At 39.7% G+C, this 16,561-nt stretch overlaps 1 long non-coding RNA gene and 1 other non-coding gene across 2 annotated transcripts in view; one reads left to right on the top strand and one right to left on the bottom strand.

Moving 5' to 3' along the window:
- The window catches only part of LOC103019822 (uncharacterized), a 408,498-nt gene that overhangs the window by 190,164 nt on the left and 201,773 nt on the right, over positions 1 to 16,561 (bottom strand). The gene's annotated exons all lie outside the window — the stretch shown is intronic.
- TRNAE-CUC (transfer RNA glutamic acid (anticodon CUC)) lies at positions 14,696 to 14,768 on the top strand. Its single transcript has one exon. It is a non-coding gene; the product is annotated as a tRNA-Glu (tRNA).

The following is a 16,561-nucleotide window of genomic DNA, read 5'->3' as shown; positions in this document are numbered from 1 at the left end:
GCCTAGGTCAGCAGCAATCATATTTGCTTCAGGTCCCCAAAACCTTATAAGATAATAGTTTTCAAACATTTGGCTATCTCTGGCGGATAGAGATGAGAGACAGTCTCCACATTTGTAAAAGATAAATGGTTGAGGACGGACATTATATGATGTGTGTTTAGATTCCTTGGTTTGCCTTTTAGAGAGTGTTTAGGGGGAAAGCTAAATTTTTTCTTGAACTTTTGTTTCTGGGTACTTACAAGGGAACAATAAAGTGCCTCCTTTTCCCATTCCACTCTCAAGGAAGGCCTGAGCACCGTACCCCTCTCACCATCCCTTCTTCGCCTCTTCCCTCTCCCTCACCTCTACTCTTAGAAGAAAACTGCATTTTTGATTTAGGGGATTACACTAGATCATCCCAGAGGGAAGGAGTGTGGCCTCCGCTTTGCACCAAAGCAGCAGAAGCAGCTGTACTCAAGAGGGTGGCTGAAATTCTTTGGAAGTTCAGGGTTTGGGAGTTGCTGTATATAGTACTTGAACATCTGTACTCTGCTGATGTACCACACCCTGAACAGGAATGGGGATTGCTGCTAAGCCACAAAACCTGAGGGCAGTGCCAGGGGCTTCTGCGTCTTCCCTGGGCCTATAAAAAGAGCTCTTTGAAGGACATCTCTGGGCCTCTTGGAGAAGTAATGCCCAACAAACGGCCAGGAAAAGCCACCTGGAAATAGCAGTAAATGTCCCTAATACTTCCCAAATCAATTTATGAGGCCAGTATTACTCTGATACCAAAACCAGACAAAGAGATTATAAGAAAAGAGAATGACAGACCAATATCCCTCATGAACATAAATACAAAAGTGCTTAACAAAATATTAGCAGATTTAATCTAGTGATACAGAAAAGGATAACTGGGGTGTATCTATACAACAGAAAACTACTCAACAATAAAGAGGAAGAAACTACTGATATGCACAACAACATGGATGAATCTCAAAAATACTACACAAAGCAAAAGAAGCCAGACAAAGTGTGTGTGTATATATCATGTATGTGTGTGTATATATATATAAAACTCTAGAGAAGATGAATCAATTGTATGGTGACAAACAGCAGATCAGTGGTTGCCTGGGGTGCAGTAGGGTAGGGAGGATGAGGGGTGGGGGGTGAGGATTTACTGGAATGGGTGCAAGGAAATCTTTTAGGTTGAAGGAGATGCTGTATTTCATGACAGTGGTAACTGTTACATGGATGTATAACTCTCTCAAACCTTTATCAAGATGTACGCTTAAGATGGGTACTTTTTATTTTATGTAAAATACAGTTCAATAAATTTCACTTTTAAAAAATTTGAGAAAGCAAGCTTGTCTAATAGAGGCTCTAATATTTAAAAGACCACAACATTTGGTAAGGGTTGGCCAAAAGAACTATAATCACTTACAGCAGGGGTCCCCAACCCCCGGGCTGTGGACCGGTATCAGTCCACTGCCTGTTAGGAACCGGGCCGCACAGCAGGAGGTGAGTAGCAGGCAAGCAAGCAAAGCTTCATCTACCGCTCCCCATCGCGCCCCATCGCTCCCCATTGCTCCCCATCGCTCCCCATCGCTCGCGTTACCACCTGAACCATCCCCCACCCCTTGTCCGTGGAAAAATTGTCTTCCACGAAACCAGTCCCTGGTGCCAAAAAGGTTGGGGACCGCTGACTTTCAGCACCAAGGATTCCCTAGAAGTGGTACCACGGTAGTCTCGGGAAAGGTGGTGACGGTGGAAACAGCATAAAATAAGCAACCCCAACCCTAAAAACCCTTGACTACTCAATAACTAACTAGAAGAGACACTGCATCTAAAAAGCCATGGGCTTGATGTCCCTTGACAGTCCCTGAGAGCTCAGGCTGCAAGGCTTACAAGGGGTTAAGACCCTTCCTTCAAGTCCTAAAAGCCTTTGTGTTTTTTGGGGGTTTTTTTTGGCAAGGCTTTCTCATGAGAGGTGTTTAGGAGCTAAGGGCAGTGCCAGATGACAGCCATCAAGAAATGGGAACCTCGGGATTCCCTGGTGGCGCAGTGGTTGAGAGTCTGCCTGCCAATGCAGGGGACACGGGTTCGAGCCCTGGTCTGGGAAGATCCCACATGCCGCGGAGCAACTGGGCCCGTGGGCCACAGCTACTGAGCCTGCGTGTCTGGAGCCCGTGCTCCGCAACAAGAGAGGCCGCGATAGTGAGAGGCCCGCGCACCATGATGAAGAGTGGCCCCCGCTTGCCGCAACTAGAGAAAGCCCTTGCACAGAAATGAAGACCCAACACAGCCATAAATAAATAAATAAACAAATAAATTAAAAAAAAAAAAAGAAAGAAAGAAATGGGAACCTCAGGTCCTGAAACCACAAGCAACTGAATTCTGCCAACAACCTGTATGAGCTTGGAAGTGGATTCTTCCCCCCCAACCTCCTAAAAGGAACTCAGCCCTGCCCACACCTTGATTTCGGTCTGTGAGACCAAGAACAAAGGACCAAGCTCATTCAGATTTCTGACCTACAAAACTGTGAGATAATAAATTTCTACTATTTTAAGCCTCTACGTTTGTGGTAATTTGTTATGGCACCAATTGAAAACTTAACACATGCTACAACAACAATAACCGTGTACAGGAATGCTATAGATTTTATTTGTAAGTCTTTACTGAATTTGTTACAATACTGCTCCTGTTTTATCTTTTGGTTTTTGGCTGAGAGGCACATGGGATCTTAGCTCCCCAACCAGGGATCCCATTCGCACCCCCGGCATTGGAAGGCGAAGTCTTAACCAGTGGACCGCCACGAAAAGTCCCACTATTGATTTTACTAGACGAAAAAACCAAAGAGAAGAGAGAATCAATCTCACAATTCTAATGTCTTTCTTTTTGTTCACATTTCATGATAAAAGTAACTTAAAATATGTCTATCTATTGGTCTATATCCCTAACATTAAACTTTCAATTTCCCCTTTGGTTTAACTGAATAATTCCAAGAAGTGAAATTTCATATAGAAGAGATGACATCTTTACAGTAGACCTTCTGTTTGTATCAAAAGATTTGAGGTTTTCTTCATTACAGTACAGAGGTGAACTTTGCTAAGAGACTTTCTTTGATTTCTGAAGGAAAGAATATTTAACATTTTACTCTACATACAGAACTAGCTGTGATTTCAAAACTATTCTTAAAACCCAGACACACAACTTTCAGTATATCAACCTTGTGAGTACACGAGAAAGTCTCAAGGTTAAGCAAGACTTTCATTTTTAAAGATGGGATTTTCCAGGTATAATCAAAATGGTTTATTAGAAATCTGTAAGATACTCTCCCTTGATTCTTCACTAAGCAGTGGCAACTTACTAAATACGCTTTTTTTCCCCTTAAAAAGTTTTGAATAAAATATTTTGCTTAGAAACCTGACGTTAGAGTAGCATAACACCCAAGCAGAGGTGAGACTGACACGTGGCTCCTTGGAAATCACTGGAGTTTATACGAATCCAAAAGCTCCCTTTAAAACTATTTGATTTTATAATGCATTAGTTAAAAGGGTCTTTTTAAAATTTTTTTATTTTATATCCAACTTTCTGAAATAATGGAAATGGTGCCAGGAAGGCCCACTGATCACTGTGTCAGGGGCTTGCCTGGGGCAGGGATGTATTTTTTGTCTTCACTAGGAGAAATATTTTCAAAAGGTTAGTGGCTGGGAAGTTCCTATTCTTCCTTAATTCCAGATGATAATTCCACTGTACAAAAGTGAAGTGCCTCTTCATATTTCCTACATTTCCATCCACTTCTTCACACCTAGGATTATTTCCAAAGCACCCAGACATTTAATTTTTTTTAAGGATTCTTACACTAGATTATTTATAAGCTAATTATCTATAGAATTTCAGGTCTTTAGCTTTGCTTTCTCCCTCTTTCTAGCTGCCATGTCTAATTGCAATTGTCAACCATGGTTTGTTAAAAAGACAAGCTGCCTCGTGGAACACTGCCATTAGGACACCTTTAAGGAAGCCAGTCTTAGCTACTGGAGGATGAAAAGCCTCCTGGAGGACAAAGGAGATGCCCAGGCCAGCAGCCCTCATCAACTGCAAGACATGTGAGTGAGGCCATCTTGGATCTTGCAGCCTAGATGCAACCAGCCACACAGCCACATGAGTGAACCTGCATGAATTCCAGCAGAAGAACTACCCAACCAGTTCACAGAATGGTGAGAAAGAATAGATCATTATTATATTAAGCCATTGTGTTTTGGAGTGGCTTGTCCCAGCAAAGGCTAACTGAAACATTAGTAAAATATTGAAAGCTTTCTGCTTGAGAGATGGAGTAAGACCAAAACACCTGACTTTGACATTTTGTCAGAGGCCATTCTCAGAATAATAATAATAATAATAATAATAATAATAATAATAATAATAATAATAATAAAAAAGAAGAAGTAGAGGTAACAGCTATAAATAAAAAGGCTTAGGATTGGAAAGGAAAAAATAAAACTGTCACTATTTGGAGATGACATGATTGTATATATGTGAATAATATAGAAGAATCTACTAGGTTTAATAAGCAAATTTAACAAGGTCACTGGTTTAAGGTTGATATTAAAAACTTTTTTTCTATATGCAAGCAACAAACAAATAGGAAAATTAAAATGATGCCATTTACAATAGGATCAAAAAGCATGAAACACCTGGAAATAAATTAAAGATTTGTAAGACCTCTGCACTGAAAACTACAAAGCACTACTGCGAAAAATAACACCTAAAAAAGGAAGAGATACAATATGTTCATAGATAGGAAAGTTCAATATTCAATTATTGCAAGTTTCCCCACACTTAACTACCGATGCTATGCAAGTACAAATAAAATCTCAGCATAGTTGTTTCTTCTTTTTCCTGGAAATTGACCAGCTGATTCTAAAATTCATATGGAAAAACAAAGAGCTAGAATAAAATAGACAATCTTGAATTGAGAACAAAATTGAGGGACTTAAAACTACCAAATACCGAGCTACAAAACTACCAAATACCGAGCTACATTAATTAAGGCATTCATTGGCTATACTAATTCATGCAAAAATGAACAAACTGACTAATGAAACAGACTCACACCTGAGTGTGTACTATTATGAGACAAGATAGTCTTTTCAATAAAATGGTCTGAGTTGACTGGATATTCATATAGAAAAAAAAGAACCTTGACCCCCTACTTCAAACCACACATCAGTAGATTTTAGATAGACTGAAGATCTAAATGTGAAAAATAAGACAATATAGCTTTTAGTAGAAAACTAAGTGGAAAATCTTCATGATTTGGGGGAAGGCAAAGATTTCTTATACAGGACACAAGCATTCTACCACAGAGGGGAAAAACTGACCAACTGGATTATATTGATCTACAAATTCACACTTCTGTTATTAATACAAAATTAATTACTTTGTTCATCCAAAGACACTATTAGTAATGTGAAAGGGCAATTTTGATATTTTGTTCACTGTGGATTTTTAAAAATTTTGTCATGGTAAAATATACATGAAATTTGTCTTTTTAACCATTCTTTGAAGGTGCAATTTAGGGGCATTAAGTACATTCACATTGTTGGGCACAAACTAAAACTCTGTACCCATTAAACAACGGTGACATAAGAGGCTCCTGACTCCCCCTCCCATGGATGCACTGAGTATACAGGAACAGGTGAATCAATCTTCTCTCAGAGAAATCCAAAATCTAGTTGAGTAACTCCTACACACTGGTGACTGAGAAAAAAACCACATCAAGATGGGAAGGAAAGGCTGAGAAACACTCTCCCCATAAACTCAGCCCCTGGCATAGCACTTTACAATTCGGAGGGAACCCTTAACTCCAAGCTTTGCCCAGGGGAACAAAGAATCTGGATCACAAATCTACTGCCCCAACTCTTAAGGCTGCCACCTGAGGTACAGGTCCCCAAATCACCTAGCTCTGAGAGCCAATGGGGCTTGCATTCATAAATCCCACAAAACTATAGCAAGTAAATAAGCAGTTGTTAAATGGGTACATGAGGACTCTCCATGGCTATTACCAACCCCCCAACTCCCAGCTCTGCTCAGAGAGATCAGACAAAAATGTCCATCCCTCAGTTTCTCCCTGGAAGTGATGTGACTGCAAACTTCTCCAGCTGCTTTCTGAGGTTCTGGCTTCTAACCAGGCTGCATGTGGGAACTGACAGGGATCCTCCTGGAAGCCCAAAAGAGCTGGTGGGCACATCCGCTACTGTCTCCCCATGGCTCACTCCAATACTAAAACCAAGTCACCAGCTTCTCCCTGGAAGGAACTTGTCCATACTTCTAGCACCCCAACTATTATGGCTGCTACCCAAGGGACAGGTTCCCAAATTACCTAGCTCTGGGAACTGATGGGGCTCAGCATTCATGAGTGCCCCAGGACCACATGAAACAAAGAGGTGGTTCTAGTCTGTGGGAGTGCTTGTGTGCCCAAATATTCTCTCTGGCTCAGCACAGAGGGAGTAAACAAAAATACCCAGATCCCAGTTTCTTCCTGATAGGTGCTAGACTATACGTATAATGTCCTGATTTTCCCAGCTGCTGCCTGAATGTCAGGCTTCCAATTAGCCTGCATAGGGGGCTGAAAGGGGAAGCAATGAGTAGTCCTCTGGGAACCTGAACAGGCACGTGGCATTGCCCATGTCTTTCATACACTGACAGATCTTGGCACATCCTCATCTACTGGGAAACACTAAGAACAAAGATGGTGGCTTGACTATGGAGAACACTTCGGAGGTTCCTTAAAAAAAGCTAAAAATAGAGCTACCATATGATCCAGCAATCCCACTCCTGGGCATACATCCAGAAAAGATGAAAACTCTAATTCAAAAAGATACGTGCACCCCCATGCTCATAGCAGCACTATTTACAATAGCCAAGACACGGAAGCAACCTAAGTCTCCATCAACAGAGGAATGGATATAGAAGATGTGGGGTGTATATATATATGTATATATATATATATATAATGGAATATTACTCAGCTATAAAAATAATGAAATAATGCCATTTGCAGCAACATGGATGGACCCAGAGACTATCATCCTAAGTGAAGTCAGTCAGACAGAGAAAGATTGCTTATATGTGGAATCTAAAAAAAAGATACAAATGAACTTATTTATAAAACAGAAACAGACTGACATAGAAAACAAACTTATGGTTACCAAAGGAGAAAGGAGGAGTAAGGGATAAATTAGGAATCTGGGATTAACAAATACACATTATTATATATAAAATAGATAAACGAGACCTACTGTACAGCATAGCATTTGTATCTTGTAATAACCTATGATTGAAAAGGATCTGAAAAAAATATATATATGTAGTCGTATGGCTTGGACAATCACAAAGGTTTGAGAGGCAACTAGGAGCTCAAGGTGGGCTGATTGACTAGGCTCATCTCCTACACAAGTCCAGTCTGTCAAGGCTAAGAGAGATGGTTGTTTTATCTAATGTGTAGAAACCAACACAGAGAGTCAAGGAAAATAAAGAAATAAGGGAATATGTTCCAAACAAAAGAACAAGATAAATCTCTAGAAACAATCTTAATGAAATGGAGATAAGTGATTTATCTGATAGGTCCACATACTGGTCATAAAATGGTCACTAAGGTCAGGAGAGCAATGCATAAAGTGAGAATTTCAACAACAAAAATTTAAAAATATAAAAAATTGCCAAAGAGAAATCAGAGATAAAGAATACAATAACTAAACTGAAAAATTCAATAGAGGGGTTCAACAACAGACTAGCTAAAGCAAAAGAAAAGATTAGTAAACTTGAAGATTTGGTGATTTCCACTACCCTATCAAAAGAACAAAAAGAAAAAAGAATAAAAAGAGTGAAGATAGGTCAAAAGACTTATGACGTACTATTAAGTGAATGCATATAAATAATACAGATGTCTCAGAAAGAGAAGAGAGAGAGAGCAGCAGAAAGATTATCCAAAGAAATAACGACTGAAAACTTCCCTTACCTGGAGAAAGAAACAGACATCCAGATTCAGGCAGCCCAAAACATACCTAAAAAGAATCCAAAGAGATTCACAATAGGACACGTTATAATCAAATTGTTAAATGTTAAAGACAGAGAATCTTAAAAGCAGCTTGAAAAAGGCTACTTGTTATGTACAAGGGAACCCTTGTTCAGCATATTTTGCAGAGAAACATTTCAGGCCAGAAGGAGTGGACAATGTATTCAAACTGATGAAAGAAAAAAACCTGCCAATCAAGAATACTCTACCCGGGACTTCCCTGGTGGCGCAGTGGTTAAGAATCCGCCCACCAATGCAGGGGACATGGGATCAATCCCTGGCCTGGGAAGATCCCACATGCTGTGGAGCAACTAAGCCCGTGCACCACAACTACTGAGCCTGCACGCCACAACTACTGAGCCCGCGTGCCACAACTACTGAAGCCCGCACACCTAGAGCCCGTGCTCCACAACAAGAGAAGCCACTGCAATGAGAAGCCCATGCACCACAACAAAGAGTAGACCCTGCTCACTGCAACTAGAGAAAGCCCGTGCAGAACAACGAAGACCCAGCGCAGCCAGAAAAAAAAAAAAAAAAAAAGAATACTCTACCCAGCAAAGCTGTCCTTCAGAATTGAAGGAGAGAGAGTTCCCTAGACAAACAAAAACTGAAGGAGTTCATCACCACTAGACTGGCTGGACAAGAAATGTTACAGAGAGTTCTTCAAGCTGAAAGAAAAGGACAGTAATTAGTAACATGGAAACATATGAAAGTATAAAACAAACTGGTAAAGGTAAATATATAAATTCAGAATACTCTAAATTGTAACGGTGCTAGATAAATAACTTATAACTCTAGTATAAAGGTTAAAAGACTAAAGTACTTAAAATAACTATAACTAAACTAATTTGTTAATGGATGCACAATATAAAAAGATATAAATTGTGACATCAGAAACATAAAATGTGGTAGGGAGTGTAAAAATGTAGAGTTTTTGTATGTGATGGAAGTTAAGTTGTTATCAGCTTAAAATAGACTGTTATAGGATGTTTTAATGTAAGCCTCATGGTGACTACAAAATTTAAAAAACTATAGTAAATACACAGAAGATAAAAAGAAAGGAATAAAAGCATACCAACATAGAATATTATGAGATCACAAAGGAAAAAAGCAAAAGAGGAGGAAAGAAACAAAATACAAAACAGCCAGAAAATAATGAACAAAATGGTAATAGTAAATCCATGCCTACCAATAATTACTTTAAATGTAAATTGATTAAATTCTCCAATAAAAAGACATAGAGCACCTGACTGGATAAAACAACAACAACCCCAACTATATGCTACCTACGAGAGACTCACTTTATCTTTAAGGACACACATAGACTGAAAGTAAAGGGATGGAAAGAGATATTTAATGCAAATGGAAACCAAAAGAACGTAGGGGTAACCATACCTACACTGGGAAAAATAGACTTTAAGCCAAAAAATGTAACAGGAGACAAAGAAGGTCATTATATTGATAAAGGGGTCAATTCATCAAGGGGAAATAATAATTGTGAATATTTATGTATACAATACCAGAGCACCTAAATATATTAAGCAAATATCAACAGATCTGAAGGGAAAAATAGACAGCAATACAATAATAACAGGGGACTTCAATACCCCGCTTTCAACAATGAATAAATCACAACAGACAGAGTATCAATAAGGAAATATTGGACTTAACTTACACGTTAGACCAGAGGAACCTAGTAGACATATATAGAACATTCCATCCAACAGCAGCAGAATACACATCCTTCTCAAGTATGCATGGAATGTTCTCCAGGACAGATCATTTGTTAGGCCACAAGTCTGGACAAATTTAAGAAGACTGAAATCATATCAAGCATTATTTTCTGACCACAATAGTATATAACTACAAATCAATTACAATAGGAAAACTGGAAAATTCACAGAAACATGACTAAACAACATGTTTCTGAACAACCAATGGGTCAAAGAAGAAATGAAAAGTGAAATTAAAAAACAACTTGAGACAAATGTAAGTGGTAACAAGACATACCAAAACTTAAGAGCTGCAGCAAAAGCAGTTCTAAGAGGGAAGTTTACAGCAAAAACACCTACACTAAGAAACAAAAAAGATCCCAAATAAACGACCTAACTTTACCCCTCATGGCAGTAGAAAAAGAATGGATGAAGCCCAAAGTTAGTAAAGGAAGGAAATAACAAAGATCAGAACAGAAATAAATGAAATAGAGACTAGAAAGACAATAGAAAAGATCAATGAAACTAAGAGCTGTTTTTTTTGAAAAGATAAACAAAATTGAAAAAGTTTTACCTAGACTAAGAAAAAAAAAAAAAAAAGGAGAGAAAATTCAAATAAATAAAATCAGAAATAAAAGGAGACATCATAACTGATAACACAGAAATACTAATGATCATAAAAAACTACTATGAACAATTATATACCAACAAATTAGATAACCTAGAAGAAATGGGTAAGTTCCTAGAAATATACAACCTACCAAGACTGAATCAAGAAGAAACAGAAAATATGAACAGAACAATTATCAGTAAGGAGACTGAATCAGTAATAAAAAAATAACTCCCAACAAAGAAAAGTCCAGGACCAGATGGCTTCAGTGGTGAATTCTACAAAACATTTAAAGATTAATTAATACCAATCTTTCTCAAACTCTTGCCAAAAAATGAAGTGGAGGGAATACTTTCAAATTCATTTTACAAGGCCAGTACTATCTAAATACCAAAGCCATATCAGGACATGACAAGAAAAGAAAATTACAGGCCAACAACCCTGATGAACATATATGCAAAAATTCTCAACAAAATATTAGCAAACTGAATTCAACAGTACCTTAAAAGGATCATACACCAAGATAGAGTGGGATTTATTCCCGGGACACAAGGATGGGTCAACATATGCAAATCAATAAATGTGATACACCACAATAATAAAATGAAGGATAAAAATCATAGGCAGACAAGAGAATCAGATTCACAGATGATTCCAATTTCAGAGCTAGCTGATAAGTACTTTAAAATAACTGTGCTTGGGGACTTCCCTGGAGGTTAAGACTCTGTAACCACTGCAGGGGGCATGGGTTTGATCCCTGGTCGGGGAACTAAGATTCCACATGCCACACCACGTGGCCAATAAATAAATAAATAACTATGCTTAAAATGCAAATTAAAACCACAATGAAATATCACCTTGCACTGGTCAGAATGGCTATCAACAAAGAGAACACACATAACAAATACTGGCAAGGATGTGGGGAAAAGGGAACCCTTGTACACTGTTGGTGGGAATGTAAATTGGTGCAGCCATTGTGGAAAACAGTACAGAGGATTCTCAAAAAACTAAAAAAATAGAACTACCATATGACCCAGCAATTCCACTCCTGGGTATATATCCAAAAAAAAAAAAAAAAACACTAATTTGAAAAGATACATGCATCCCAATGTTCATAGCAGCATTATTTACAACTGCCAAGCCATGGAAGCAACCTAAGTGTCCATCAACAGGTGACAGATAAAGAAGATGTGGAGTATACATACAATGGAATACTACTCAGCCGTAAAAGAGAATGAAATTTTGCCATTTGCAATAACATAGATGGACTTGGAGTAGGTGAAGTACAGGCTGAGAGAGCTTAGGGAACACACCCAAGATCACTCAGGCTATGAGTGGTAGAGCTGGGGCTTGAACTCAAACCTGTCTGAGACAAAGTCAGACTCTTACCCACTTTACTACGTAGCTTCTCTTGACTAGTTAACTAAAGACAAGCAGGTTCATCTGAAAAGTGGGGATAATAACAAGCCGGAGAATTTGGAGCTTGAGGATGTGCATTAGCTCTTTCAAAATTCCAGCTTTGGAGTCTTCAGTGTCTACCAAGAGAACTCCATATTTTGCAAAGTGGAGAAAGATGGCATTGGTCATTTGATGGGAGTTCTCTTCACTCCTTCAAACTCAGTTGACAATGACTTGTCATTTGAAGAGATATAAGGGCATTCATAATGAGGTTTGCTCATAGATTACGTTTTAAAATAACAGTAACTGTTGTTATTGCTTTGTTGTTGTTGTAACTGCATTCAGAGTTTGGATCAGCAAGCCAATGGCTCCAAAGACTTAATGTGCCTCCTTCAATGTTTAGTTTCTTACCAGGCAGTGCCTTAGGTAGTGAGGAGAGAGCAGTGCAGAGTCCTGTAAATTTGGAGCTGTGAATTATCACCGCATGAAAACATTGCCAGGCCTTTCAGTGTGAGTTTGTTCTACTCTGCTACAACCTGAGAAGAAACAGCCCAGGAACCATGACTGAGAAAAGAGACTGCCCATCAAAACAGTGCAAAGCAGACAAGTTTTCATTTATTTTCTTTGGAGCGCTCCTGTTGGCAGCTGCACCCATTTGGTTAATGGAATATTCTTGACTCATTAAACAGGCTCATTGAGGGAAAGGAGCCACAGGGACAGGGGCAGGATGGAGAGCTACCCTCGCTCTCCTCTGGCAGGTTCTCCAAAAGTGGAGCCTTTTTGGAGACTCCCAAAGATAGCATGTTGACAGGATGGGCGTTAGAATCATGACGAAAGACTGGAGAAAACACATGAAAATAAGACACAGTCTCAAAGGGAAGGAAGTTAAAGGGTGGGGTCTCTTTTACACGCTTGCCTGGCACCTTGGGGTGGGGCATGTGTGCAGTAAGGGGTAACAATGGTCAGCATCAGGCCCACCTCCAGGCTGACCACTTTTACACGAGGACCTGGCCTCACCTCTGCGTACCTCGCCTGCCCAGGGACTATTTATCCCAAGAACAAACTGGCTCATCCTCCAGGACCCCTGAGTCCTCAGTCCCACTCCTAGTGCTACTTGTGAAGGGCAGCAGCTTGCAGAACAGGAAAGAAGCTCAGAACACGGATTCCCAGAGTCCATGAAAAGGCCTGCGGCCAGGAATCGTGAGTGTCAACCATGTGCTGTATGACTTCATGCCCAGCCTCTCAATCTGTGTCCCTCACCTCTGAAATGAGAACCTGACAATTTTTCATAGCATTCCAAAAAACAACTCTAAGTGCCACTTAAAACCTGTGATAGATGTGGGAATCTTAACAAAGCGGTATTAGCAGGAACTTTTGGTTCCAGGTAGACCAAATCTCATTACAGTGAATATAACTACAACAAAAAATAATTCCGAACTCCCCCCAAGACCCATTTATTTCTAGCAATATTTAATACCATGTAACTCTAGGACAACCCAAGAGTCTGATAATCCCTTGGAGTTTTTTCAGGTTGAATGTATTAATACACTGAAGAGAAAAACTCTTTAGTCAAATATTGATTAACTTTTTCTACAAATTATTCCCAATGACTGACAATTGTATAGAGCTTTGAGATGTTTCATATCAAGACCTATGTCTCTCTCAAATACCATTATGACCATTTGTCATTTACATGTCATCTCTCTGTTCCTCTGACTCTGATCTCCCCAAGCCTGCCTTCCCTGTGCCCTCTATCTTGATACCTGCTCCATCTCAAAGTGGCATCTCTTGGCTCAAAGACTCTTTAAAAGATCTCCGGGTAGCAGATGTTCACTAGACATCCTGTGGTGACCATTACTTGATGTATACAAATATTGAGTATTTATGCCATATACCTGAAACTAATATGTCAATTAAACCTCAATTTTTAAAAAAGTGAATTTAAGGTATGTAAATTATATCTCAATAAACCTGTTAAAAAATTTTTTTTTATTTTAGGATCTCTGAAATTCACTTTGGGAAGGACTGCCTGACCCCAGGGATATCCCCTCACTCTGGGTTCTGGGTTTGGTTAGCTGAAAAGCTTTTCTGGGACCTATCAAGCCCACAGGCTATGACACACCCCTAAGGAGGACAGTTGAGCCATACGCAAGCACACAGACACACACATCTGTATAAGGAACAGTTTTAAATAATTCAGTTCCACCAAGTCCAACCTCCCTCCCAAGATATCGAACATACACAGGCAATGAGATTAATTTCCCAAATTGAAGTAGAAAGAATAAAGTTAACTAAAAAATGATAAGGAAGGAGTTAGGTTTTCCAAAATAATCAGCTTCCAGGAATATGAATACAAACAACTCCATTCAAGAGAAAACAACCTTCCTTTTTTCTTCTAACACAGGAGTTTTGCCCCACAGTATTATAAACAAAAAACTAGCCATCCATGAGGACGGAGGAAAAACCCTATAGACTTTGCCATTCTCCTGTTTTGTTTATTCTACCCTAGAAAAAGAGGCATGAAGTCACATGAACTCCTGTACTCTAGGACCTAAAACTTTTTTCCATTGCACTTTATGTTAAATAAACAAACTTTTGAAGCACGGCCATTTGCTGGAGAAGAACGTAAATCTGGACTTAATCAGCCTCAGATGACCCTCGGGATTGTCTGAACATGACCATGAATGGAAAATTACTAAGCCCCAGAAGGTATTAGTGTGCACGGCTGTGGATCTGCTCAACTGGAGACTTTCTCTTTCCTTTATAGATGAATTTTGTCCCTTGGACACCTAAAGCTTGAAGGGGTAGCTGTAGGGCTATCCAATGGGGCCAAGGGGAAGGGATCAGGGTGAGGGTAGAGAGAGAGAGCTTCTGATGTCACCCAGTTCTCAACAGAAACAGGAAGCAAGACATGGGAGTTCCCTGGTGGTCCAGTGGTTAGGACTCTGTGCTCTCACTGCCGAGGGCCCGGGTTCAATCCCTGGTCAGGGAACTAAGATCCCACAGGCTGCGTGGCACAGCCAAAAAAAAAAAAAAAGAAATGAGAAGCAAGACTTACAATTACCAAACTGACCACAAATATATCAAAGCTTTCCCCTGGGACACTCCACTCTGCCCTCCATCAATATACAGAACCCTGTTGCAAGTGGAGTCTTCCAAAAGGATCTCCTCTAAAAGCAGATGTACATACACCCTCAGAACAGAAGGATGCAGTTCACCTCCTTTGAACAGTGCCCTCTACTCTTGTCTGTGGGCTCAGAAGACTCTGGAACAGAAAAGGTACAGGCTGGGGCAAGTAGCATGGGTTCTTCTACTTTTGCTCAAATGTCCAGGACTCACTCCTCGAGACTGTTAAGGTCATGAAGAGCAAGGAAAGACTGAGCCACTGGAAGACCAGAGGTGCCTGGGGAGACAGGACAACTGAATGCAATGTGGGTTGGATTCTGGAGTTGAGTTAATAGTAATGTACCCATGTCTCCTAGTTTCTCAGTTTTGACAAATGCACCATGGCAATATAAGATGTTAAACATGGGGGAAACTGGGTGAGGGGTATAGGAAAACCCTCTGTACCTCTTCGCAACTTGTCTTTAAACCTAAAAAATTATAGCAAAATAAAAAGTTTTAAAAATGCAATTCTGAGAAAGTAAAATCCATGATGATGGCACAGCATGGAAACCTTGCAGCAAAAGCAATAGCAGACGCCTCGCAAGTGTTCATGATATGCTGGGCACCGAGCCGTGCCCTTGACCGAGAGTACGTACCGAACCCTCTCAACAACTCCATGACGTGAACCCTAATTTCCTCCCCTGTTCCTAACTGAGGGAACTGAAGCTCAGAGAGGTTAGGTAATGAACCCAAGGTCACAAAACTGGTAGGGGGCAGAGGCACAATTCAGACCTAGAAAAATAACTCCAAAGACTGTTTCTTCCTTGCCATTGCCACAGCACCTCCCATTTCATCTCTTTCCTTCACAAGACGGGGAAACACTTCCTTGAACGGTAACTCAAAGAGATAAAATAGTATATAATAAAGGCACAAAAATATGAGGGCTCTCATTACAAAGAGGAAGATTAAGAGATGGGCTCTGTTTCCTTCCTGCCCCCTTCCAAATTACCACAATTTGTATTCATGCGTTAAATAATAACACGGTAAATACGTTATTATTTAAACACGGTAAAGCTATAAAGAAGGATCTAAAATAGAAATCAAAACCCTCCCTGAACACCCAACCTCTAGTTCTAATCATCAGCATAAGAAGGGGTATGTTTAAGGTCCATAAAAACAAGAGTTCATGCACAGAGAGAATACAGATTTGTTCACCAAATCCTTGAATATGAGAACCCTGGTAGCCCTGAGAACTTTACAGGAGTAATTTTATAAATAAACAAAAGCCAGATTTAGCATAAAGTGAACTCCTAAAACTCTCTCTCTGGGGAGTTGGCATGAACAGAAAAGGTAAAAGCTCTCCGGAGGGTTTAAGATGAATTCTTGGCTGATGAGCCCTTGCAGGCTGTTGAGAGAAGCAGCAGCCCCATGTTTCAAAATTATCATGAGAGAGCTGAGCCATGCTCCCCCTGGGAGTCAGTAAAGTTCACTGAAGAAATAATGAAGTTACATATTAGTTAGGAATCTTTTCAGCTGCAAATAACAGAAAACCTAATAATGGTATTACCCCTGTTGGGACATTTATTCTTCACTTACAAGAAGTTTGGAAATTGATGATCTCAGAGTTCATTCAGCAACTCAACAATTTTGGGAAGGTTGCAGGTCTTTCCATCCTTCTGC

Source organism: Balaenoptera acutorostrata, chromosome 2 (assembly GCF_949987535.1).
Source record: "Balaenoptera acutorostrata chromosome 2, mBalAcu1.1, whole genome shotgun sequence".
NCBI lineage: Eukaryota > Metazoa > Chordata > Mammalia > Artiodactyla > Balaenopteridae > Balaenoptera > Balaenoptera acutorostrata.
Note: the sequence above shows the minus strand (reverse complement) of the source record. Positions and strands in the feature narration are given on the sequence as shown.